This window comes from Lampetra fluviatilis, chromosome 6 (genome assembly GCF_964198595.1).
Source record: "Lampetra fluviatilis chromosome 6, kcLamFluv1.1, whole genome shotgun sequence".
NCBI classification, from domain to species: domain Eukaryota; kingdom Metazoa; phylum Chordata; class Hyperoartia; order Petromyzontiformes; family Petromyzontidae; genus Lampetra; species Lampetra fluviatilis.
The window spans coordinates 8,153,354-8,180,635 of record NC_136280.1 but is presented as its reverse complement, the minus strand read 5'-3'; the positions used below and the strand labels follow the sequence as shown (position 1 = coordinate 8,180,635).

The window sequence follows — 27,282 nt, the reverse complement described above, 5'->3', positions numbered from 1 at the left end:
CGAAACGAAGCATCATGATGAAAATGTTAGCAGTAAAATCATCTTAACGAAGCATCATGTGAAAAATTTTAGCTGTAAAATAATCCAAACCAAGTATCATTAGGAAAATGTTAGCAGTAAAATAATCGAAACGAAGCATCATTAGGAAAATGTTACTACTAAAATAATCCAAACGAAGCATCATTAGGAAAATATTAGCAGTAAAATAATCGAAATGAAGCATCATTATGAAAATGTTAGCAGTAAAATAATCGAAACGAAGCATCATTAGGAAAATGTTAGCAGTCAAATAATCCAAACGAAGCATCATGGGGAAAATGTTAGCAGTAAAATAATCCAAACCAAGCATCATTAGGAAAATTTAAGCAGTTAAATAATCCAAACGAAGCATCATTAGGAAAATATTAGCAGTAAAATAATCGAAATGAAGCATCATGAGGAAAATGTTAGCAGTAAAATAATCGAAACGAAGCATCATTAGGAAAATGTTAGCACTAAAATAATCGAAACGAAGCATCATGAGGAAAATGTTAGCAGTAAAATAATCCAAACCAAGCATCATTAGGAAAATGTAAGCAGTTAAATAATCAAAACGAAGCATCATTAGGAAAATGTTATCAGTAAAATAATCGAAATGAAGCATCATGAGGAAAATGTTAGCAGTAAAATAATCCAAACGCTAATCTAGAAGAGCCGGCAAGAGGAGTTCGAGGCGCAAGAACGCAATAACTCCCGACAATTAGTCCGTACCGCAGGTTGTCCGTGTTAAAGAGTATTAACAATAATACAAATAATTAAAGAGAACGAGTCTTTAGTTTGTTGTCCTTCCCCTGCACCTCAGATGAGCACGCTTGGCTACGTACGGTGCCAAAGAAGTCCAACACACATACACGTACACACACACTACTGGGACTCCTTTATACAACTACGGATAATGTCATCCTTGACCACACCGCCCTGTGCAAGACACTCTCTAAGGATCAGCAGACTGCAGCCATGGAACGATTAATCGATTCATAGCGATCCTTCCAATCAATGTTCGATTTCGCCCCTGCAGCCACTGGAGGTTTACAAGCCTAAGCCGCGTGATTGAACGAAATAATCGATTATTAATTTGAAATCGTCACAATGAAATGGCATGATTTATTACTTTATTTCTATTATTATTTCTATTATTTTTATTATATATTTTTACCTACGTGACTTGACCGAAAAAACCTAAGAGTATAAATGGCATTGTTTGGGAATCCTGTGTGGGGTCTTCGCTTCTCCGGCCGTGTGGCTCTCTCATCACTACCGGATGTGTTTCACGCTCTTGGCAGCTTCTTGAGGAATTCAGCTCCCGAAGAAGCACTCGGCATGCGGAGCGAAACGTCGGACATCCCTGCCGGAGAGCCCACGGAGTGGAAATCAACCCCTTAGGAAACTGGACAAGGGGCTTGATTTCTTGGTTCTTTCGGTAAAGTCACGTAGAAGGGAAATAATAAAATAATACAAATATAAAACAATAACAATTATCACGACGTTTCGACTGCAACACAAGCAATCATCATCAGGTGTGAAATCCACAGCAAGAAAAAACGCCACTTTTTTAAAAATTTCTTGCTGTGGATTTCACACCTGATGACGATTGCTTGTGTTGCAGTCGAAACGTCGTGAGAATTTTTTATTGTTTTTATATTTTTATTATTTTATTGTTTCCCTCCTACGTGACTTTACCGAAATAACCAAGAATATGAATCCCTGCAGTCACGAAAGCTTTAAATCCAAATTTAAGGGGCTTGTAGTTTCACCGGCTGACTGTGGGAAACCCATCGGTACGTCACTGCATTTGACACGACGGTCTTGTTTCAATTAACATTCAGCGACAGCGGCTAGCAGCAAGTTCAAGGTGAATGAACGCTTTGGGGCAGTATAGATGCACAAGCAGTCTATAAATACCCTCTCTAAAGTCCGCTGTTAATGAATGGAGATCATCAAATGTATTTTTACATTTAACGTTCAGCAATTTCTTTCCCTAATGCTGTAATTAAAACAAAGTACGAACACTCAACAAGTGATGCTCTTGGATTGATGTCTTGTCGTTACCGTATTCTTTAAAACAAAAGCGAGATGTTTTGAGCGTCTGTGACAATATCATTCATCCGTTTGCCAATCCACTGCTGAATGGAGGCATGCCCATGCCGTGTCGGTCACGGGGGTTGTTTGACCATCACGGTGGTAAGTGAAAGGTTTGTGAAAGAAGAGTAGGCCAGGTCCTGTGGTTCAGATATCACTCGCTATATGATGTTAGCTGTGGCAGGGAATCCAACTTCAGGCTGCCTGGTTCATAGCTGAGTGTGCTGACCACTTGCACCACCGCTCCACCCTATAGGACGTCCATACAGTACCTGCAAACATAATAGCGATGGCTGTATGGCAAAAAAACAATGTGTAACGAGCCTCACATTCTCTAATATTCGAGGGATGTAATGGCGTGTGTATGTATTCTTTGTAACACAAAGAAACATTGAAAACCTAAAAAAAAAAAGTTCTATAAAGGGAATGGCTACAGGACAGGCCATATCGTTTCATATTTTTTATGGAACTAAACTGGTTTAGCGAGGGAGAGGGGAATGGGGAGGGGGGAGAAGGTGGGGGAGAGAAAAAGAAGGAAATCAATACATAGCTACCCGGGGGTGTGCATTCTGCCATCCGCTGTTATGTCCGTAATTTATAATCGTGACCCGTAATACATCAAACCCAGACTGTGCGCCCAACGTTTACTTACCATTCTATGAATATCTGAGCAGTTCGGTTACAAATATTTCACAGCTCTCCCCGATACCCTGACAAAGAAAAATCGATAAAGGCAACACACTTTATTTTCCGACTCTGGCAGGGGAGGCCTTTGCTGGGGAATTATGATTTATGATTGAGTTTTACGCCAGCCGGGGCACAAAATTTGTCAGTGAGACTTCGAAGGGAGAGCCAGGTGTGAATTTCTGAAGGCAAGCCCAGAGGTAACGTGTCTTCAGCACGCTCCGCTGTGTTGGCCATGCTTTCTGGTGACGGTGGAGTCGCCGTTAAGAGCTTGAGTTCGTCTTGATTTTGTGACGATTTTTTTTCGTGTTCTGTGCACAGAAAATTAATGATTTTCGAAAAATGTTGGATTTCTTTTTATAAAGGACTGCGTTAGAGAAGTTTAACTGATGTTTTGTGGGTTTCTGCTTTGTCGGACTGAGTTTCAAAGGAAAACATTGGAAGAAATTAATCTTTTTAGCCACAACTTTGTATATTTTATCGTGATATCCGGATGAGTCGTGCTAACAATAGTGATGTCATCCCATGCCACGTGATGTTTTATTTAATTTGTTATTTGGGGGGGGGGGGGAAGCACGGACGTGGATCGATCTAAAACCAACAATGTTTCATCCGAAATGTCATCGCCAGGCCCTGTTTTCAGAAGGACATTTTTTTCGGTTTAATAAGAAAATCAGAAGCACGTGCGTTGTGCTGCACAGGTGCGCGCGCACGCGTGATTACAGCACGTCCGTCTCCGACGTGTCCAATTTCTAATTTTAGTTTGCATCGCTCACGCACCTCTGCACCTCCAACGAAAGTTTATCTGAGACGATGCCATCCTTTTGGATGATTAATAATGATCACGCTGTTGCACCTCTGTTGCAGATAGCAACGTCACGCAGAAAGCCCTCTGTTCACCGTGGTCGCGAAAAGAAGTTTAAATGCAACGTCAAAGTTGGGCCCCTTTAGTCCTTGAGTCGTACATCCCATTCATATATTCTATTGTAGAGTTTTTTTTTCTTTCATATAAATGTTTTCCTCCCTCCCCACTCCCAACCAAATAGAATTGTATAAACAATTGTAAATGGCAGCAGAGTGTCCCGTGTAAGTGTGGGATAGAGTCCCCGGTGTATTCACAGCCAAAGTGCCGTTGCTTAGAGAGAAAAAATAAACACGCTGCCTGGCCAAGAAAAAAAACCCACACACAAAATCATCTACATTCCATGGCATGCTATTCAACATCCACTGCTCCTCCATACTCTGCTGTGTGATAAAGAACCCTGCGACGCTGTGTACGTTGATGGCGTTAATAATACGAAGAGCCGCTCAGGGTAAAAACAACTACAACAACAACAACCCAGTAACGTTTCTCGGAATTATTGTAAAAAAAAAAACTGAACACATTCGTCGATAACACTGGCTTAAAAGGAAATACGTATGTAATATATAACAATGTATATACACATATAACGGCGCCTGTTATATATGTGTTTTCCCCCTTATAAAGCTCAACAATGTTATTGACGATTGTAAGTGTGTGTTTGGCACCACTGCCAAAACCAATGTTTCATTAATCGTTATCGTGGTTGACTCGATTTTTTTTTTTGCCGTAACAAAAAAGTTGCATCAATCCAAGCAGTTTGTGTGTGTGTGTGGCGGGGGGGGGGGTACATCTGGCAAATGATTCGTCATAATTCTTTGTTTATATTTTTTTTAAACAAGACTAGCGTGTACACCATTGGAACCTCATTTGCCAGTACTCTGATGGTGCATTGTCTTTGAGTTGTGCGCCTTTAGGCGTCATCTGGTCCAACACCATGTGAGACTAGGCTCTAAGCAAAGCTGTCTCGGGTGTGGACCAATCAACTTCAAGGACAGTGCATACATTATCAGAGTTATGGTTTTTTTTTGCATTATGACTGCAGGTATTGCGGTCTATGCAAACATGACTCCTTGTAAAAAATATGTCAGTTTTGTTGGCAGATAAAAGGGTAAAAAAACAATTATCAAGACTAGCGTGGTCAAATCAGACGTCGAAAGACTTACAATGTTGGCACTTGGATCGATGACACCTCCACTTCCCCTCCCCCACCCCCAAAAAAAAAACAGCAAGTGGCCAGCAACAATCTGCACTGTTAAAGTTGCAAGTCGACAACGCGACGACGTGTTTCGTTAATCGATAACGGTTATATATATATTTTTTATAAGAGCCTGGTGACAAAAGCAACGGCCGAGGGGTGAGAATTCCAAAGTGGTGGCAGGGCGCGAGGAGAGACGCCGCAATAGAAGCGCCGAGTGTGACCTGCAAGTGCCGGCGGTGGAACGTGGAAGCGTGGACGACGAGTCGCAACAGTCAGTCTTGCTCGACCGTGGCACGAATTTAAAGGCTATTGTTGCGAAGGTTTCACAGACAATGCGGCAGCTCGCAGGCTGGGGGGGGAGGGGGCGGTTGTACATCGTCTTGGGATTAGAGCAGAGAACCTGGCCGCTACGTTCGCGATGTCCCCCCGAGTGACTGATTTCCCGACGGCATAATGCTTGCGCATTGTGACTGAGCAGAGCCGGAAGAGAGACGGGCATGCGTCGGTGCAGCTTGAGATTAAATTCCACGCGATACAAATAAGCGGCGCAATGAACAAAATGTGCCCGTAAGCCGCGCGTCCCGTTAAATGTGAAGGAAACTTGCCTCTGACCAACTCGCCCAGGATGCGTCCCCCATCCCCCATCTTCACGGGTTCCAGAACCGGATGGGTGACCACCACCGGATGGGTGACCACCACCGGATGGGTGATCACCACCGGATGGGTGACCACAACCGGATGGGTGACCACCTCTGGATGGGTGACCACCACCGGATGAGTGACCACCACCGGATGAGTGATCACCACCGGATGGGTGACCACCACCGGATGGGTGATCACCACCGGATGAGTGATCACCACCGGCTGCCGTGGACTTGGGCTTGCGTGGGGTCGTGGTGGTGATGGTGGTGGTGCCAGGCGATGTCAGTGGCTCGTATGCGCCCCGGGGTTCCTCCGAGTACTCCTGCTTACCACCACGCGCCAAAAAACTCTCATCAGTGGAATTGGCCAAACGTCTCGATGTGAGACCATCCTGAAAACGAGTTGACACTTATTGAGGCTTTTTATGGTTTTAAATTACTGCCATTATTATCACGGCCATGTTCTTTTTAAGTTTATTTTTGGTCTCGATAGTTTACAACTCTTTCAGCAGGTCAGCCACTGTTAACCAGCCACACATGCGCACAATGATAATTAAGCGGTACACAGGTTTCACGTACCGGATGCAACTCCAATTAGCGCGGTTGGCTACGTACGGCGCGAAAGAAGTTCAACACCACATACGACTACTTCTGGGTTATGGTGCATCTCCACGGAGACGTGAGTGCCGTGCGGAGATGGTGTTGGGTGTTGGCTGCAGGTAGGGGACAAGGCATGCTTCACAGAGTGAAGTGGGAGGCAGCGTGGGATGAGAGCATCAGAGAGACGACAACAACACGGATTTGATAAAAGCTTGGAGACGGCAGACACGCCTGCGTTTTGCGAATCGCAAATCTTAAATTAACCCCGTACCATGAGCCCAATTAGGACGGTTGGCGATGTACGGTGCGAAAGAAGTTCAACATATATACAAATTAGACGACTTCGCAGTAAAACCGCCAAATTCGTGCTCGTAATAAAAGTTAAACAATTGGAATACTGCGTTGACTGTGGTGCACAAACAACAACAACACAAACAACAACAACAACAACACAAACAAACTCAACACATTTGTCAATAATGCCACCCTAAAAGGAAAGCAGTATGAAAGGTGACATTTCAGGAAATGACCATTCTTGATAAGAGGGCCATTTCCCGATTTTGTGTTTCATTGTAAGTGGGTATCATTTTGAAGGTAATTATCAATAGCAATTGGCATGTACAGGGCATCTACGTAATAAGCCAAAGGTGAGCCACGCGCACCAAACAGGGTGCTCCAACGCCGTCCGAGCGTGACCTACGCCCGGCACCGCAGTGTTTCCCTCTTCTCAAGGAAGCTGGACAATGATGTGGTGCTACCGCATTGGCAGTGGTGCACAGGCACAGACAACAACAGCAGCAACAGCCGAAACAAAGCTCAGCGCATTCGTCAATAATGCTGTCGCCTTAAAAGGGAAAACAATATATATATAAAAGAGGTGACATTTTGTGCAATGGTGCTTCTTCAGAGCACACAAACAGAGCGGCCGCAGAGACAGACACAAGGGGTTGGAGACTGAACTTTACACCGCAGGACCTGATGAGAAATACATTTAAAAAAACATTCCGGATGAACATTTTTTTTTATTGGCACGTGAACAGGTACATATAAGTAGCCAGTGAGTAACATTACAGCCCTACATCATTAGACCTCCTTTGCCAGTAGCAAAATCTAATAATAATAGGGGTTTTCCCCTTTTTTCTGGCAGCCTCGTCTCAATTGGTGCTAGAGTGTGTTTTTTGTTTGCATTTTGACCACAAGTATTGTGGTTAATGCAGACATGATTCCTTGTAAAAAGGTTTCAGTTTTGTTGCCAGAAAAAAGGGGGAAAACCCTATTATTATATTTTGGTACTGGCAAAGGAGGTCTAATGATGTAGATGCTTACCCCCGAGCCCTCATTACTTTGATAGTGCATTGTCGTTGAGCTGTACGCCTTTTGGCGTCCTCTGGTCTAGCACCAATTGAGACGAGGCTCAAAAGAAAGCCGTCTCTGGTGTGGACCAATCAGTTTCAAGGACAATGCAAATATTATCAGAGTGTGTTTTTTGTTTGCACTTTGACCACAAGTATTGTGGTTAATGCAGACATGATTCCTCGTAAAAAGGTTTCAGTTTTGTTGCCACAAAAAAGGGGAAACCCCCTCTTATTATTACAGCTCTAATTGGTTGACATACTATGCCTGAGTAAAAAATAAAAATTCTACTTCATGGTGATACTAATGATTATCCGCATCTTTTACAGCGCCCTTAAATGCACGTCATGAAATTGTGGAACTTCCCAGAATAAAAATAGGTGCAGCTCTACAATGGGTTGCCCACACAACCGCTGGCAGAAGGGAGTTCACCAGAGAGAGCTCGAGGGAGCACCTCTAGAGAATATTTGGCCTACTCTTCCATCACGCTCGCCAGGCATCTTGAAAGAGGCAGGAGCACCCACACTTTACCCCGCCATAGGCAAATATACCGATCGACTATTTGCGGAGGGCACGTCTCTACTGCTTAGCGGCGGACAGAGGCGGTGGTGGGGAATGGGTAGAGTGGGGACGGGGGTTTAATCAACTTGCACCATCGTCTTCAACGAGTCAAACCCGCGACCTCTGCGTCAAAAGTCCAGTGCGCTAACTGCCACGCCGTTGTGGCGGCAGCAGCAGCAGCAGCATCCTGAGCGCAGCAGTGACAACATAAAGGGATGAATATCGCGTTGGTCCGAACTCGCCCTTGGTCGTAGCGCAAGGCAGCAATCGAGACTTTTCACCCGACGGCGAGCGGGCGCAAAACGCACTCCCCCCTTGCCCCCCCCCCCCGCCCCCCGCGCGAGACTGCCGTACAAACGCTGCTTCCCCGGTCTTTCATAATTAAAAAAAACTGGAGGGGAGTAAAAAAAATGAAATAATACATCGAGGGGCTGCTGCCACTGCCGGAGATGGAGCAGCCGGCGAAAACAAAACACACACCTCTTCGGCCACTGCGATCGTTGGCTGTGAGGCTGAAATACCATTAAGCACACATGCCTTAGGTGGCCCTGGGTCACGGGGGGGCAATGTATTTCTGAAAATAAGGTGTAAAGTTACAAGGATTGAAAGGCTCGTGACATTTTTCATAACGGAATGGAAATGGCTACAGTTGTTTTGTCACACATTACCGTTGTTGTTGTTGTGTGTGTGTGTTTTTTTTGTACACAAAATAGCGTCTATTTTAACTTATTTTGGGTAAAACACGTGGCACTGAGAAAAGCCATTATGCCACTCGGTGGCTACAGGGCTCTGCTGGGTCTGTTGCAGGCACCGATGTAACGCGGCGAGCACCCCCTCATTGCCGTGGCCAAGCAAGCGGCAGCTGAAGGAAGAGCCGAGTGTTTACAAGGCAGCGTTTCCGTTCAACTTCAAGATTCCCTTTGTCATTTGATAACCGAATGAATCCAGTTTTTTGAGACGTAATGCTTCAGTGTGCGTATTGCAAAACAAGTTTGCTATTTACTCCGAAGGAGGTCTCTCATTCTCCTCTGCTGCCCACACTGTTTGGAACTCCTTTCCTCACCAGCCATCCGTGCTGTCGGCTTCGCCCTACATGTATTTCATGCCCAGGATCAAGACCTTCCTATTTAATGCTGCCCATGATTCACTGCCCTTTATGAAACAAATATGCCAAATGTTTGCTGTGCACCGTGTCTTGAGATGAGGTCGCATTCGATGGTAGAGATGTCATCGTTGACAAAACCGTTGATGACCCCCCCCCCGTGACCCGGGGTCAAGGAGCGTGAACCATCGTCACGCAAACTCCGGTCATCCTCGCAACAGCAGCAGCAGCAGCGGTGGCTCTTGGCTGAGCCATCGACCAAAGATGGTCACCGCATCGCGCGCTTTCAGATGCGCTTCCGCAGCCGTCTGTAACGCCCTTCCGATATTATGAATCGAGATTGAAAACTAATTTCTTTAGAACTGATTTTTGGGTTTAGTTTGTTGTCCTTCCCCCGCACCTCCGATTAACACGATTGGCTACGTACGGTGCGAAATATGTTTAAGACACATACATCACCAACGGTCTCTAAACTCCACCAGAGCTGCTGCACAGTAGCCATGTGACCTGCAAGATCTGTCATCTACTCACATGTCTTCTACTTGGTTGTCAGACTCGTGGATACCATTCCAATGCATGTCTCAGTCACATTTAGATGCCAGATAAAGCCACATTCACCTCCTTATCACTCTTCTACGACTACTACCACGGTTACTATTCCCGTGAACTTCACTCATTGTTTCCCATGTTGAGGAGTCGGTCAGGCAGAGCGAACGCTTTGTTTCATCCAGACTCTGTTCAACCACCACACTGGAGGTCACAACACTGACTACCACACTCACTAACAACACCCACCCCCACCCAACCCACTCACCACACGGCAAGTCACAACACTTCTCTGTCTCCATTGGTACCTCATTTGCCAGTAAAAAATATGATAATTGTTTTGTTTTGCCCTTTTATCTGGCAAAAAAACTGACACTTTTTTTTACGAGGAGTCATGTTTGTATAGACCACAATACCTGCAATCTTTGAGTTGTGCGCCTATTGGCGTAATCTGGTCCAACCCATGTGAGACTATGCTCTAAGGAAAGCTGTCTCGGGTGTGGACCAATCAACTTCAAGGACAGTGCATACATTATCAGAGTTGTGTTTTTTGTTTGAATTATGACTGCAGGTATTGTGGTCTATGCAAACATGACTCCTCGTAAAAAAGATGTCAGTTTTGTTGCCAGATAAAAGGGTAAAAAAAACAATTATAACTTCTCTTTCTGTTTCTTCCCTCACTCTGCTCTGTTTTGGAAATTCCATGCCATTGTCTCTTTGCCAAAGCTCTTAGAACCTCGCTTGATTCGAGAAACTAGTTCACTCTGATCCGTTGCTTGATCTTTTGTGCCTTCGGACCTGTGCTCAGCAGCTGTGTATATAAAAATCAATAAAGAAATGCACTGCATCTTATCAATTAATTATGCGTCGAGAACAATATTTGTTTCCAAACTGTATCCTGATCATTGGTGCACGTCTTAAGGCTGAATTGTTACGAGCGGGTGTTTTGGTTTTGGTCCTGGAGTTGGAAATCCATCGATCGAGCAAGGAACACAAAAGAGAGAAAGGCACAGGGGTAAAGGCAACCCAGGCGTAGTGCTCCCTGTCTTACCTCTCTTACCGTGGCCTTAACAAACCGTGTCTCTGCGCGTAACCACCATGAAACGAACGCATGTCAACACATCTCGGCTCCACTTCGTTGGAGTGTAACCCAGTGATATTCAGAAGAAATTCTGATCTGAGAAAAAAAAAATCGCTAAGTCGCAAGCTCTGGCGAGGGTTTTTATGGATTCTGCGAGCGCTGTTTTTTGTTGTTGTTTTACCGTAACATCTTACGAATGAAGAAGTAAGGAGAGAAAAAAAACGGGTCACCGCTGCTGTTGTGCGTAAAGCTAAAGACATCAAGTGGACATGTTACAGGCCACGTCATGATAGCGAGTGCGGAGTGATGAGAGAATTAACAACCGAGTGGAGAACGCGAAAGCATCAGAGGAACACAGCTGACGAGACGGCGGTGGAGAGGTCAAATCGAAGGGTTCGGAGGCCACTACCGCGCAGGAGCAACCGAGTGGGAAAGGAAGGAATTGAAGAAAATGGAGTGTGGCCTTTTATGAGCGGTTGAAAGTCACGAACTGACAACAGACTCACACAGAGACCCATAGATTCACGCGTGGAGAGACCCATAGACTCACTGAAGGATTGGGATGGAAGGAAATGAAGGGAGGGAGGGCCTTGGCCAAAGAGTTGGAAATCACAGGCCGACAACGCTCTTGTTGAGGGGAGTTCTCTACGCTCGCCAAGTGGAGGATATCCATGCGCGACGTTGACGGATGGCATTTACTCCCCGAGCTGGGCCCTTTCCTCGCAGAAACCTCCGTCTGTGAAGAGAGTAAATCACCGCGCCTGAATTCCGCACCCATATTACGATGGTCATAATCTGCGGCCCTCCTTCAATCCACTGCTGGATGAAGGCCGCCTCCTCGGACCACATTGCCGGTCGTGTGTGTTGCTTGACCATACTTCATCACGCTGGTCATTGCGAGTTGGTGAAGGAAGGGGCCCAGGCCCCATTCAGATATCAGAAAGCCGTCGTCAGAATTCTAACCCATGGCTCTGAGTTTATAGCAGAGGTCGCAAACGGGTTTTGATTCCTTATCCGTACCCGTACCGGGCCGCACCAGGGTCGCAAATGGGTACCCGTATCCGGCCGGGTACGGGTACCCGTTCCCTACCCGTACCCGTACCCTACCCGAAATGAGTGACAAACGGTTACTCACCAGTGACTCACGGCCTACCCGTACCCTACCCGGCCACACCAGGGTCGCAAACGGTTACCCTGTACCCGTACCTGGCCGGGTACGGGTAGCCGGGTATCGGGTAGGGTACGGGTATCGGGTACCCGGTTGCGACCTCTGGTTCATAGCCCACTGCACGAACCACTATGTCAAGTGTCGACCCAATACGTATACATATACTCATGTATATGCTAAAATAATAAGGAGGTCGCCAAATCAATCTCTCAGCAGAGAAGTGGAAATATTGGACAGGTTTCTTAAATCTTCCTGCCCCCACCACTGTCCATACAGAGTTGGTCGATCGGCAGGTCGCATGTCGCGGAGTAAAGTGTGGGTATTGCCACCTCTTCCAAGACGTCTGGCCAGTGTGAAAGAGTAGGCCAAATACCAGAGGTGTGGACTCGAGTCATGTGACTTGGACTCGAGTCAGACTCGAGTCATGAATTTGATGACTTGCGACTCGACTTGGACTTGCATAACAATGACTTTGTCCCACCTATGAGATGTGGACTCGAGTCATGTGACTTGGACTCGAGTCAGACTCGAGTCATGAATTTGATGACTTGCGACTCGACTTGGACTTGCATAACAATGACTTTGTCCCACCTCTGCCAAATACCCTCTAGAGATGCTCTCGTGAGCTCCCTCGATTGTAGGCCCTTTAGCCAACAGTGACACAAGTAAGCTATTTCAGGGTTGTAGATTTACCTTCATATATTTTTAGTCGTGAAAATTATTGAAATATATTACCGAAATGAATCCCTTGAGATGGAATATCTTGTTTTCAAGGCTCGCAAATTATGAAGGAGAGACTGGCTCCCACCAGGGGAATGTGGAATTAGCGTCGCTGACTCGGGGCTGACAGTGGAGATGAGTACCGATCCACATTTGTAGGTCTGGGCAGATATTACGACTCTGCCTTTTAAATAAATTAAGGTGCTTTTACACCCATACTCTTTGGTTCTTTCGGTAAAGTCACGTAGGTATAAAATTAACTATTTGCAAAAGCCAACTTTCAGCTATTTCTGTAAACTACTGGCAAACTTAATTCTCTGAGATCTGTGATGGGCAGGGTAATTGAAACGTAACATTCAATTGTGGTATTGTCATACTGTCACATATGGAAACATCAAACGGTCGTTCGTCATTCAAGAGAAAAAAACAACGCATCCAAAAAAAATGCATATATTTCCAAAAACTGCAGGCAAAATACCAGAACTCACCTGGTCGGTCCATTTGAAAGAAAAAAAACCCCCAACATCTCAACTCATACCTTTTGTAAGTCCTGCGAATGTAAAAACGTAAAAAAAAAATCTAACACTGCAATTGAATCGCTATATAGACGAATGTTGGCTAAACATAATTTTATAAACAAGTCGGAGCATCAAGAAAAACTAACAATTTCCATCGAGGGCCCGACGAACGACTTCGCAAGCCGACGCGTGCCCCTGCCTGCCGCACGATTTGCACACATATTGAAATGTACGGGCGGTATCTGTGACCTGTAACCCCCATGGGGTCGCAGTTCGCACGAGAAGGTGGGTTCCATTCCTGGCAATCAGCGTTGGTCCAGAAATGCGCGCGTTAAAAAAAAAGAAAAGGGAAGGCTGTTACAGCACGTAATTTCTAATCAACCCTCGCTCTAAATCTCATCTTTTCGCTCTCTCCGGAGGATCGGGGAGGCTGGCTGCGTTGCCATGGCGACGGGAGTCTCATTTCAGACGTGTCGCTTCCCATTACCGTCAGGCAGCACTCGGGCTGATGAGCTTTTTTTGTGTTACCCAGAAAATGAGAGGCGGGGGAACTGGGGGTCCGAGGGGGTGGGGTGGGGTGGGGGGGGTTGTGTTGGATGGGGGTTGTCGAGGCTAGGGGAGGGGGAGAGTGTGGAGGAAGGGGGGTGGTGGGGGTTTCGGAGGGACAGGAGTTGCTGGTGAAGTATGGTGGTGGAGTGGGGCAGGCTGTGGGGGCTTGGGAGAGCAGCGAACACTCTGTGGGATGAGGGGGAGGGGCGGTGGGGACGGGGGGTGTTGGTTTGTTTGGAGATTTTCCGGAGGATGGGAATAGATCATGAACGGGCTGAGTAGAGATTCGGGTGGTGATGGAATCACGGGGAAAGATTGCCTATGCAGATATGGGAGGGACAAAGACGAGAGGACAGAGAAAGGCAGGGAGGAAGGAATGGACAATATTGAGGATTTGCATCAAGGGCCGAGCAAGATTGAGAATATGGAAAGAATAAATGAAAACTAAAGGAGGCGGTGTTATAGAATACCCATGGAGCTTTGTGATTCAAAATAAATTAATAAAAGTAAAGCAAATGTAGAGCCTGAGTATAAACTGGGTATAGGTGTGGCTGGGCTCCAACACAGCACCCCCTAATGAATCCAGCGTGCTGAGTTTGATTCCAGGCCATGGCTAACATTGGTGGCGAGCAAAATCTACAAACAGCCCTGGCTGCGCTTTCTTCACTAACCCGCAACTGACCAGCGAGGTGAAGTATGGTCAAACCACCCCCACGACCGACACGGTGTGGCAAAGCATTCATCCTGCAGTGGAATGACACGGTATCGAATGTATTATAATTATATGTATCATTTAATCAACGTATCGTCGATTCTTGTACTGTTAACACTATTCATACTCTTTGGTTCTTTCGGTAAAGTCACGTAGGTATAAAAAATAAAATAAAATAAATCACGACGTTTCGGGCGCAACACAAGCGTCCGTCATCAGGTGGGAAAGCATGGCCTGCTGCTGATGCAGACTGTTTTAAAGGTCTGATTTTTTTTAATACCTACGTGACTTTACCAAAAGAACCAAAGATTATGGATTCCTGCAAGTGACGAAAGCTTCAAATCAAGATTGTTAACACTATTATTAAGTGGACATTTCGAGAGAATTTGTTTCCTGCCGCAGTGGCAACACTTGTGCCACGCAGCAAGACATTCCTGGGTTACATTTTGAAACGGTGCAGCTTTGCGTGCGGAGTTAGTGTGGTCATCCCCCTCCTCTGCATGGGCTTCCTCTGAATTCTCCGGTTTCCTACCACGACTGAATCACCTGCAGATGACCCGATTGGGACGACAGGTTGCAGCATTGCCCACTGCTGCGAAAAACGCAATTGGCTAGGACCCTCCTGAAAGAAATCCTAAGCCTCGGTGAGGCTTTTCTAGGTTAACAAACGTCAGAACAATAAGGACGGCTTGCATACACTGACCGTGTAGCCGTTACATGGCAGGTGATGGCTATTCCCACTTAGCTCATAATTATTTTCTTCGATGCTACAGTGCTCAAGGACACTTGCATTCATCTTTCAAATGTGTTCAAATTGTATAATATGTGCAGCCTATTCAGGACAAGGGCTTTTAAACACTGTGCACTTTCAGCACAATTACTTTACGTCAATGTTGCACTTGAAGTCGTGTCTTTTGTATTTGCATTATTGTTGTTGTGTGATCGTCAGTCGGAGCATAAACACACCTTTAAATGTGTACGTCTTCTCGAGAACTTACAGTATTCAAGATGTAATTGCTTTGCTGCCTTTTGTCAATCCACTGCTGGATGAAGGCCTCCCCGTGCCGTGGTGTCAGTTACGGGGAGAAGTTTGACCATACTTCACCACAGCGGCGTAAGCGTGGTCGGTTGACATGAGTCCTGGCGCAAGGAATGAGGTGGAGCCGCCCTCTCTGCCTCCTCTCCCGGTAGGCACCGGTGCAGTTGCACCACCTGCACACTGGATAACCACGCCACTGCTTCACCACGCGGGTCAGTGGGACTTGACATCACTCGCCACCGATGTTAGATACGGCGTTGGGAATCGAACTCAGGTCGCTAGGGTTTCGCAGTGGTGCAGAGTGCCAATCGCGGAGCAGCTTCTCCGCCCGTATTGTTTATCGCGTGAACTCACACGTAGTTTCAGCTTTACACGTCTGGGCAATGTTAACGCGGAATATACGCGCAGTTCTTTTGCCGAATAGATCCTACAAATTGCATATAAATTGGAACAACAAAGGAAAACATTGTATTGAAATTCATGAACGGGTTCGTGTTGGAACGGCAGTGTTACCATCTTATCAGTCAACAGCGAGTGGTTATGTGTCAGCGCGATTAAAAGCAATAAAATACTCGAATTAATACGCACTAAATTGTTAGACTTTAACATAAAGATTTATAGAAAATTCCATGAGTTCAAACTCCCTTGCAGTGGAGTGGATAGGCAACACAGCTGCTAGCATGTTGCGCAATGAACCCACCGCCCCCCCCCCCCCCTGGGTTCGATTCCCTGGCTACGACGAACATCAGCGGTGAGCGAAAAACAAAAAAAAATAGTTTGTGGCCTCTCCCCCTCCTTCACCAACCTCGCATTGCCCAAGCGTGGTCGAGCCTGGTCTAACAACACCACGTGACCGGCGCGGCATGGGTGAGGGAGTCCTTCATCCAGCGGTGGATTGGAAAAAAATAAAAGCGGGTACATTTATGGTCAATTTGATTACCGGAGATGCAGGCTCACACTGTGATGGGGCCGTTGTCATCTGTCACTACGTCGGTGTCCTTGACTCACACTCTCTCTCTCCGCCTGTGTCTGCGTGGTGTAAATGGGGCTTAATAATTACTACTCGGTTCTATGGCTGATTGCGAGATTTTAATCACTAAATCGAAGTTTGCAGCGGTTATGTTCGATGCACGTATCTGTGTGTCTACGTGCGTTGTGACAACCGCTGTAATAACAATTATTTATTTTTAAAAAATGTAATGTGCAGTCAGTGGCAATCCGCTGTTGGATGAACCCCTTCCCACATTGTTTCGGTAATTGTGATCTGTTTGACCATACTTCACCACGCTGGCCAATACGGGTTGGTGAAGGAAGGGGAGGCCCAGGACCGGTTCATACATCACCGAACACGGACGTTAGCGGTGGGCGGGAATCGTACCTCGGATGAGCGGGGTTAACAGCGTTAATACCGCAGCAGTCCACTCCACCTCCACTGCTGTGTTTGCGTTGAAGCGAGCTCATCTTAAGAACAATGCTAAATAAATGGGCCCTGCATTTGCTTTAAATTTCAATACCTAGAGAAATGACCCGAGGGGAGGCTGGGACATCAAGTCGATTGAGACAATACCACTGCACGTCGAACTGGGTGGGGGTGATCGACCTTGAGGTGTGTGGTGGTGATGTTTTTAAAAACATTTTTTATATTTCTTTCATAGCAGTCTCTTTATTCTCTCGTAGTACCTGTTTTTGATCTTGTAAATTGAATCAGTTGTTTGGGAACTTCTTACTTGCAGGGAGCACTGGTTGGGTTTTTTTTTTTGAGATCGTGGGGACAAATAGCACAAAGAGACGCCTCACATCTCGGCCCTGCCTTATCTGTGCCGTAGAGAAAAAAGGGAGAGCATTTCTGAGAGAAACAGAGGGAGGGAAATGATGGAGAGAGAGAAAATTAACATTTGAAAAGAGTTCATTAACTTTTCTTTGCCCCGGCTGAAAATTGCATTGTCTGATGTTGGGTGGAACGTGTCACGAAAGGTTGGTATTCTGTTTTTCAGCACTGGGGCTCTTTATTCAAAGCCAACACGAACACACAGAGGAAAAAGTTCTGCATTTTCATCTTTTATTTTTTTTCATTTATTTGAAATGCAAAAAAAATTCCAGATAAAACACCTTTGAAATTGTATTATTGGCTGGATTTTTTTTACATCTTGTGAAGGTGTCGTTTTTATTGCGTTTTGTTTTATTTTTTGATGTGATTGCGCGATGTCTCTGAAACGCGACCCGCACCGCTCGTTCACGCTAAGCTAAGCTCCGATTTACAAAATGCTGCATAATTTTTCTCATAACACTGATCAGTAGTTTGCTTGTAATCTAATTGCGTGCGGCATTGCACGCAAATCTGCTTCTCTCTCCCTCCCTCCCTCTCTCTCTCTCTCTCCCATCCGTCCAGTTGCATTGCGTAGCGATCGTTTGGTCCGCGTGTTTCCCCGTAACTCACAGCGCCTGTTCATTCATTCAATCATTCTCGTGTTCATCTGCACAATCACTTACCTCCTCATGTCTTTTGTCAGCTCAATTGCCATTTGTTACACCCTGTTCTGCATTCATCCATAAATCCATCCATCCTTTCAGCAACCATTCAGTCCTTCATATATTGCGCTGAGTGCACGCACGAGTCAGACGAGTGGTGTGTCGCTGCAATGTGGACATACGTCACCCGATATATGAAATGACACTAGATGGTCTTTGAAATGTTTACAAAGCATTTGTGCCTCTCCGTAACCTCGGGGTTATGATAAATACTAACGCACTGCCGACGTTTTATAGCTAAAAACAGATGGAGAGCTGCGCTTTTGTTACAACGCGGTGATGCTGGGTGCGATCTCCAGCGAAATGTCGCAGCTCCAAAATCGTCAACATTTTCGCTCGGCTTTTCAGCATTTCGGCGGTTTGCAGAAAATACCCCGAAATCACGTGGCAAATTGGCTTACGCGACATCCTGCTGATTCGACCGGCTCTGTCGCGTGGTGGAGGATTAGAGTTTAAATTGTTGACGTTATACCTTACGCGACGATCTGTCCCCGAACTAAACATTATCCATGATCGCTTTCCCCGTACATATTTACAAGCCCGTCACAACACACACTGCAGCGGAACTCTTATCGGTTTTTTTTGGGGGGGGGTTGGGGGGGGGGGTGATGTTGGTGCTGCTGCTGCTGCTGGTAGTGAAATGATGACCGTTTGGATCGCATGGTGCGCGCGCGCGTGTACACGTGGCTCGCATTTTTTTCTTTTCTTACGCTCCCAGCACCGCGTTCCTCCACGGTTACTCTCTTGCTCGCGGAATATAACCTTTTTATTACTAAGAGTCAGCCATGTAGGGGAGGCCAATGGAGCATGATGATAATATCGGAAGCCAACATCCTGTAACGGAGATCTACAATCTTCATTCCCCCCCTAATGGCTCGGACGCAGTGCGGCAGCCATCCGCGAACAGCCCCGCACGGCAACTCTCGCGCTCAGCCTCTGCTCGGGCGGTCGGGCGGTCGGGCGGGAGGCATCTACCGTACGCTCTTCTGCATGCGCCCGTCCGTGTACGGGCCAATTGAAACACGCGCACCTCGCTTCATTTCAAATTTTTTTTTAGCACACCGCGATTTGGGGAGTATTTTTGTGCAGGTACATCGCGAGTACATTGAAATATATTTGTAGTAATTTTAACAGTCTCAGATATTTTATTTTCGTGTGAAGCCACTGCCGGGTTGAAAAGGCTTCTCCCCCCCCCAAAAAAGAAGTGTCGTCTGTCATGACTGTGTGGGGTTGGTAAAGAAGAGGAATCAGGGGGTGGGTGATGGGTGGGGCTGGAGGCAGGACCGGTTCACATATCACTCGCTGCGGATGTGAGCCATGACCGGGACTCGAACTCAGACTCCCAGATTCATAAGTACGTTGCGCTAATCACAATGCCGCCGCTCCACAACCAGTGGTTAGTAGAATGAGTTATGTATGTATGTTGAACTTCTTTCGCGCCGTACGTAGCCAACTGTACTCATCAGAGGTGTGGGCGAAGGACAACAAACTAAACACACAAATCAATTCTAAAGAAATGAGATTATAATCTAGATGATTTAAAAGTGCATCACTCCAGTGGCTTCCTAATATCGGAAGGAAGAGCGTTCCAGACGGCCGCAGAAGCGCATCTGAAACGCGCGATGCAGTGCCCGTCTTTGTTCGATGGCTCAGCCAGTAGCCGCTGCGAGGATGACCGGAGTTTGCGTGATGGTTTATGCTCCTTGACGAGATCAGCAAGCAAGGCATTGTGGTTCATTTGTGGCAAGCACTTTGTGTGTAATGAGTGCAACCTCATAAGGTAGCCGATTACCGATTTGGATATGAGTTGTTAACTTTTCCTTGCTTTGGCAATCTGTGTCTATTGCTGATGAGCATCTGAACTTCCCTTGTTGAACAGGGCTTAATTTATCACGCGATATTTTCCATAGCTAGACTCTGTACAGCTCCGGCGCAAATCAAGCCCTCCTGATAGACCCTCTAATATCTGCACCCTTTAAAGTCTAAACTACACTGTTCGCTGCGACTACTCGATGCCTCAGTGATTTCTCACCTGGTGAAATGAAGTCAAAACGAAATGAAAATTACAAGTCATTCTTTTCCTTCTTCCACGTGATGCGAATTTGATTCTTCACTTTTTCGTAAAAAAAGTCCTTCGAGCGAAAGCGGCCACGCGTCCACGGACGCGTCGAGGTGCGAGCGGCAGTGCGCAATGGACGTGTGGTGCGATGGCCTCGTGCTTGGAGCGCCTCTCATTGAAAGTTCACCGGCGCTCCGATTCGATGCGCCAAGCCAAAGCTCTGTCGCGCCGCAGCGACCGGGTGACCCAAACTCGTCGCAAGGTAAACCACGGGTCAGTAAACTGGCGGCGGCCAGCGACTATTAACATCATTTCGATTTTAAAACTTTCGTGACTGCAGGGATTCATCTTCTTGGTTCTTTCGGTAAAGTCACGTATAGAAGGGAAATAATAAAATAATTAAAATTAAACATAATACAAGTAAACCCGTAAAAACAAAGTTTTTCACTATAAATCCTTTATATGCGTGGCATCGGGGCGGCTAGAGTCCTCTCGTCCTCTGGCAGCATTAAACAATTGGTAATTAAATATTTTAAAAAAATTCCCTAAACAGTGTAAAATTTTGGAATTTTTTTTTCACGAAAATGCATTGTCACGCACAACGAGTCTGTGTGCAAAATGTCAGCTCGACTGGATCACGGGAAGTGGGTTAAAAAACGACCTAAAGATTTGCACGGTCCTAAGCAAGCAAGCGAACTTAATATAAAGGATTTAAAAAGACAGCGTCTTTCCGACAGACCTGTTCTTCACCTGAGGACGGCTGCTTGCGTTGTGGCCGAAACGTCGTGAGAATTATTTTATTATGTTTTATTTTTATTATTTTATTATTTCCCTTCTACGTGACTTTACCGAAAGAACCAAGAAGATATTAACATAATGTCACGTGACCCTACCTACGCGAGGCCCCAACCACTGCCCCTAGGTGCTAGGCCCGTGACGTGTCGCCGACACATCGGGGGGGGGGGCGGCAACCCAACACCTCGCCCCATCACGATCGTGCGCCGTTAGCCGGAGCTCTTCCCAGGTAACCCCCGCGAGACAATGCGTCCCTGTGCACAGTCTGGCGCCGGGCTTTGTCAATGGCCTTTCCTCTCTTGCGTTTCCCTTTTGACTCCCCGGTATCCAACGGAAAGTTCGTTTCGTCCCTCGTCTCCGGTGCCATTCGGTGAACTTGTCACCCCCCGCCAGTTTGGACGGCGGCGTTCTCTGGCGACGGACATTGGCAACGGATGATTTTTGGTTTGTCGACGGATCTTTTGTCGTTTGGTACGACGACCTCCCAAGAAAGCTTGCGGGGGGTTTCACGTCTTCGACCATCGGCGAGGAGCTGCGTCTGACTTTTTTCTGCGCGTTTGCCACTGCAATTGGCCAAGTCACGGCCAAGTCTCAGCTCTCCCCTTGCTCGCGCGAGAGGACGCTGTCGACGGCTCCTGTTAACAGATTTTGGCCACGCGTTGCGGGTGTTACCCCAAGGTGAGCACCTAACACGGGCTCTTTGATTTGTCTCCTTGCCCCGAGAACGGAGGTGAACACTTTCCCAAAAATGAACACAGCCTCTGAGCTCGCGGGTGATGGAAGGAGCGAAGTGGGGGTGGGGAGGGGGGCTCAAGGGGTGGTTAGGAGAGGTGAAAACCTAAAAAAAAATCTCGGTTGAGGGGGGTCCGCGAAAGGGTTAATACCTGGGTGTATGTGTAATTTGCGGAGGCTGGAGGGCAGAGAGCCAAAGTTTGAGGGTTTGTGCGGGGAGATTGTGTTTGTTGAGCTGGAACACCCTCTGCTGCAAGGGGTAAGATGAACGTGCGGGGGGAGGTGTTTTGCGCAAATTGAACGCGTTCCCGTTTCGTTCGGACAGAGAGCCTGATGCTCGCACTCTCTCCCGCAATTTCTCTCACGAATCGCGAGTCGGTTTCGGCCGGCGAGCGGTAGGGCCCCGACTAATGACGACACGCACGCCGTTTTGAACCTAATGAAATGCAGATGATATTACGGTGTCATTTACGGTTATAATTTTCCTCCGTAATAAAGTTGGGCACCCCACTGCAAAAATGTATTAGAGCACATTAAGTATTTTTCCGTACTTAAGAGGTTTCATTTAGCAGTTATTCATCAAGCAAAACAAATACCATTTCTTGAGAAATGACTTTTTTTCCCCTCAGTAGGTCCTGATTCCATCGCAATGCAATCTTTTTTGATAATTTAAGCAACAATATATTTTAATTATAATTGAATTAAATTTTGAACGTAATGCCATTTCATTTTTCACGTCTTATTTTTCTGTAACTTCAGCAGAAAAGTTAGAATCTTTTTTTTTAAACAGTGCACGGGCAAATCTCATTAAAGCCGTAAGTGCTTTTAATGGGCACGATGCTACGCTGCGCCTGCAAGAACGCTTGAAATGAGACATACACCGTTCAACCCTCTCGCCGAAGATTAGGGGTATACGTCTCGGAATTTTTTCTGGTACATTTTTGTAAAAAGGGGTGGGGAAGTAATCGTGATGGTATTGAACAAAGTCAAGCAAATCGGTTGTATGATGTGCTACTGCATATGAAAATTCAAAAGTAGACTCCAAATTTGTTTTATTTCATATATTTTTTTGCTGAACAGAGAGAGAATCTGGCTCGCTTGCATTCGAGTGAGAGTAAGGCCCATTTATTTTTGTCTGGCACATTCTGCAAACCTACTTCTATCATTAAACTTTATTTTTCCGAGCCAACGGTCATTTTGCATTGGAGTGACCGACTGGCTATATTTGCAGCAGTAGCAGCAGCAGCGAGGGGTAAAATAGGTAAATACAAGAAAACAGTGTAATCAATATTAAGAGTTACACGGTTACAAACTCTTACACTTTCAAAATAAGTCAGGAATAATGCGAGTAAAAAAAGAGGAAATTCTATCGACAGAAATTAAATGTAAAGAGAGATAAATATTGTACAGTTTGTGTGTGTGCCCCATGTGTAAACGAAGGCCTCGTCATGCCGAGTGGGTTGTTTTGGTGTTGTTTACCATGATTCACCACGATTCATATGCGGGTTTGTACATGAGTTGAGGGGTCGGTGTGGAAGGACAGAGTCAGAGATCATTCGTCACTTAATTTTAACCTTTTTTTTTTACCGTAAACGTTGCCAGTATCCAGATTGGCAGGCTGAAGGTACGAACTTGAGGAAGGTGAAGCTAGAAGTGGGTTTCGAGGAGCTCAGGACGATGGAAACAAAGCCGTGAGCTGAATCTTGAAACTTGCCGTGGATAAAACATGTTTCTGTTCGGAACAGGTTATTTGACAGTGGTGCAAGAGCGTAATAAACAAAACTCAACGCACTCGTCAACGACACTGTGACCTTCAAAGAAAAAAGTACATATAATCGGCGACGTTTTGGGCAATGTCCCTTCTTCATATAGCACATTATGAAGGCCCACTGCCCTTTTATTTGATTTTATTTAGAACTAGGGTAGGAGGGCCTAAGTTCCGAGACTTCGTAGTAGTAGGTTTTTACCCTTTAAACTGGTACAAAACTGACACCTTTATACAAGGCATCATGTTTGCAATAACCACAACACAAGTAGTCAAAATGCAAACAAAAAGAAACAACTCTGATGATGATAATAATATGCACTGTCCTTGAAGTTGATTGGTCCACACCCGAGACAGCTTTCCTTAGAGCCTAGTCTCCATTGGTGTTGGACCAGATGACACCAGAAGGCGTACATATTATTATCATCATCAAAGTTGTTTCTTTTTGTTTGCATTTTGACTGCTTGTGTTGTGGTTATTGCAAACATGATGCCTTGTATAAAGGTGTAAGTTCTGTACCAGTTTAAAGGGTAAAAACCTACTACTATATTTTGGCACTGGTAAAGGAGGTCTCATTCCGAGACTTCATTTCATACGGCAGGCACGCCGCCAAAGTGGAGAATGCATCGGACGTGGCAAGAGTGTGTTCCCATTTGAACAGCGTGCTACTCAACTTCTGTCAATTCAAGGGCTTATTAGTAGCGACAGAAGTGATTGAGGTGCGCGTTGTTAATTTGCGGGCCAAGCAACTAAGCTATTTCAAAGTCCTCTTTGACCCTCGGCAAAAGAAATGGATCTGGCTATCCCTTTTCAAGAAGCTCTCTGTTATTTCCTCGGCAGGAATCCACACGCACCGTATTATGATCAGAATTATTTGTTTTTTTTTCTCATGAGAGATAAGCCACTTGGATCGCACAGCACCCCTGTCCACCAACACAGGGATCACAACACGTGGATGTTCTGTGTGGGGGTGCTGAACTTGACTGTTCCACCACCGCACCCTAAACTCTGCCACGTTGGAGGGCATTAGCCGCCACCGGTCCCCCATTGCGTCACCTATGATATGACTGATAAATACAAAGTGCAGCCAGGAGGCAGCGTTTAATATAAATAATGAGGCTTTAACATTGAGACACGTGACGCCCCGTTAATCAACTAAACCAGATTCCTCTGCCCAAGACACATGCCTCAAATTTCACGCACGAGACTGTAATGTTTTCAATATTATGCATTTTTTTAATAATTACATGCCGATGTTGGCCATCTAAGCTAATGGTATTGACAAAACAGTGTGGCAGGATAAAAACAAGAAACAATACAAATGGGATGGTGAAAGAAAATTAAACAACAGCAACCCTGAATTGTGAGAAATTAACAAAATGCTATGGTGGGGGGGTGAGGGGCTTGGAGGGGGGGGGGGAGGGAAAGTAAGGGGCGGGGGAAGAGCGAAGAGAATTATTACATACCCATTAAAAACATCTGTAGGAAAAAATCTCATTAGCATTGATGTTAATTAATTCCCAAAATAGTCTTGCTTGGTAGCGCTAAACAAGAACTGCTGCCCATCAGAGTTAGCTCCTAGGGAATGACGGACTTATTAATCCTGATAGCCCTGTCATTCCCTTGGAGACTGGAATATCACACGCGAATTTCTGCGGTCGTCTGGAACACTCTTCCTTCCGATATTAGGAAGCCACTGGTGCGGTGCGCTTTTAAATCATCTAGACTTAAAACCCATTTGTTTAGAACAGCGTTTTGTGTTTAGTCTGTTGTCCTTCCTTCGCACCTCCGATTAGCACGGTTGGATACGTACGGTGCGAAAGAAGTTCAACGTGGCATACGTACACGTGTACATTTTGTCCTGCATTGGTCGGCACCAGAAGGTGGACTTGTCCACTCAGTGGTCACGCCGTCGCCTCACTGCTGCGGTTACCAATCATCGCGGTAGATTGACGAGTCGCGTTCAATTCACCCAGCGAACGGCGGTCCGCATTGAAGCGCATCACAACATTGCACGGGATACGCGGCCAACTCCTGCACCGATGTACGATTAATAAAGGCTCAAAGTACAACCGAGGTCACCAATTCCAAACCATGGACCACATAATAACAACACGACCGGCTTCGATCATTCCCTGGAAGAATTTCAGATATTCACCAAGGTGTGCTTGTGTGTGTGAAAGAGTCTATGTTAGTCTATGAATATCCATACGATTCAAAATCTCAGACCATGAACCACATAGTAAGAGCACAACCCGTTTCGATCATTCACTCGTAGCGTTTGAGATATTCACCAGGCTACTTCGGAAACCATCCACTGGCTCACTCACCAACCTCGATGTGAAACCACAAACATTGCCATATGAAAGAAGAAGACTGCTCTGGTATGGACTCGCGTTATATCGGATTCATGCTACACACGTAGGAAACCTAATCCCTGCTTAACTGGATCATGGCTGCGATGTTTGATGTACCAATGCTCAAGTCCCAACAATCATGTTCTCTGGGACAGCTGCCTGCTTTTTCAATGAAAGGCCCAGCTGGTGGAGGCTGGTGCAATCAGAATTCATTCAATCAATCAATCAATGAGTGAATATATTATTGATTTCAATTATCCACACCACCTGCACTTGTTACGTAAAAATCAAGAGTCACTGTTTTGGAATCTCGCCAAACTGGACAGACTTCTCGCCGCTGCTCATAGAAGCGATATGGATTGAGCATGAGCACGCTTAAAGCGTCGGGGGTTCGTTGCCAATACAACGATTCGTATTCATTCTTTGGGGTTAGGGCCACGGGATGGAAGTTTTTTTTTATGCCACAATTCTCGTCATGAAACCCTTCGCCATGCGACAACATTGTTACGTTTAGGATGTAATATTTTACACGCGCAAATGCGTTGATAGAATTCTGACCGATAAAGCTTATCCTCCCAAGTGGCGTATGAATATTCACGACTGAATTGAGCATCGAATTGCACAGCAACGTACGGCGCGAGTACAACACCACGATTGAGCGACTGCGTTGACAACAACAACAAAATCCCTTGGGGATGGCTCTGCTGCCAGATTGCTGCCTTGCAAGCTGTGTCAGGGTACATCGCATGGGCTGGAACTAAGAGGGCCTGCAGATTCAGAGAGCTGAATGTGCACATTCAACTGTTTAATGCACCGGTCTGTGTTAATCCACTGGTGGATGAAGGCTCACTCGCCCACGCAATGTCAGTCATGGGAGTTGTTTGACCACATGCTCTTTCATGCCGGTCAGTGTGGGTTGCTGAACGCCGTGGCATGTGGGTGCACGAAATACCACTCGCCAGCGATGTTAGCCATGGCCAGGAATCGAACTCGGGTCACTCCGTTCACAGCTCCATCCCAATGTGAACACTCGTGTTGACGTTTTAAATGAAAAACATTTATATGTAGTTACACAAAATCCATTCCACTCATTTGTGTTGGAAGCGTATTGTAACATTTAAATTGTATATTTGGATGACTTAATTGTGGAATGGACTCAAATAAAATGACTGTAACCTCATTCAGTACAAAGCTGTTTCACGTGATTTACACAATATGTTTTGCTCTGTTAGGTGACATCTGTTAGGCGACATCTGTTAGGTCATATCCGTAAAATCTGCCAGTGCCGACCGATTCGGATTAATTTTAATATATCGCGCAGTATTTAAATTGTAAGCACACTTTACAGGTTTTGTATCCTAAATATGTTTATTTTTCTCTTCTAAAAAAAAAGTATAATTTCGAAACCTCTACACCTTGTCACCCATCCACCCAGCCACGCGCTCAAAATAATAGTTTATCACGTTCCTTTAAAAGCGAGAACAGACCACAGCCCCCCCCCCCCCCCCCCGTTAGAAGCATTTTGCAATTGCCCAGATGACGTCCCAATCAAGTTTGGGCGCCCGTGGCGGTCGTGTTTCTAGAGATAGG

General features: G+C 45.9%; 1 long non-coding RNA gene across 1 annotated transcript in view; it reads left to right on the top strand.

Moving 5' to 3' along the window:
- The window catches only part of LOC144932911 (uncharacterized), a 31,115-nt gene extending 13,647 nt beyond the window's left edge, over positions 1-17,468 (top strand). The window contains exons 2-3 of the long non-coding RNA XR_013636962.1: positions 15,470-15,603; positions 17,450-17,468. This is a non-coding gene — a long non-coding RNA (uncharacterized LOC144932911). The remainder of the gene's footprint in view (positions 1-15,469; positions 15,604-17,449) is intronic.
- Positions 17,469-27,282: the final 9,814 nt, after the last annotated feature.